General features: G+C 41.8%; 1 non-coding gene across 1 annotated transcript; it reads right to left on the bottom strand.

Moving 5' to 3' along the window:
- Nucleotides 1-225: 225 nt before the first annotated feature.
- Nucleotides 226-318, bottom strand: LOC122687660. Its single transcript, XR_006339222.1, has one exon. It is a non-coding gene; the product is annotated as a small nucleolar RNA SNORD116 (small nucleolar RNA).
- Nucleotides 319-521: the final 203 nt, after the last annotated feature.

Genomic DNA, 521 nt, shown 5'->3' with positions numbered 1-521 from the left:
GTTGTTGCTTCTCCCGTCTATCTTGATTTCAGTTTGTAACTCGTCCAGCCCAGCATTTCTCATGATGTGCTCAGTGTATAGATTAAACAAACAGGATGACAGCAGACAACTTGGTCGTATCCTTTCTCAATCTTGAACAAATCAATTGTTCCATACAGAGTTCTAACTGTTGCTTCTTTTTTTTTTTTTAATTTTTTATTTATTTATTTATTTTTTCAACGTGCTGGACCTCAGTTTCGATGAGGAGACAGTAGTGAGTTCTCACTCATTTTGTTCAGATTTTCCAAGGAATGCATGAGAGGGTGTCGTAACTGTTGCTTCTTGACCTGCCTACAGGCTTATCAGGAGACAGGTAAGATGATCTGGTAATCCCATCTCTTTAAGTGAAAGTGAAAGTGAAGTCCCTCAGTTCTGTCTGACTCTTTGCAACCCCACAGACTGTAGCCCAGTCTCCTCCAGGCTCCTCTGTCCACGGGATTTTCCAGGCAAGAATACTGGAGTGGGTTGCCATTTCCTTCTCC

The sequence above is a fragment of the Cervus elaphus genome, chromosome 31 (genome assembly GCF_910594005.1).
Source record: "Cervus elaphus chromosome 31, mCerEla1.1, whole genome shotgun sequence".
NCBI classification, from domain to species: domain Eukaryota; kingdom Metazoa; phylum Chordata; class Mammalia; order Artiodactyla; family Cervidae; genus Cervus; species Cervus elaphus.
Note: the sequence above shows the minus strand (reverse complement) of the source record. Positions and strands in the feature narration are given on the sequence as shown.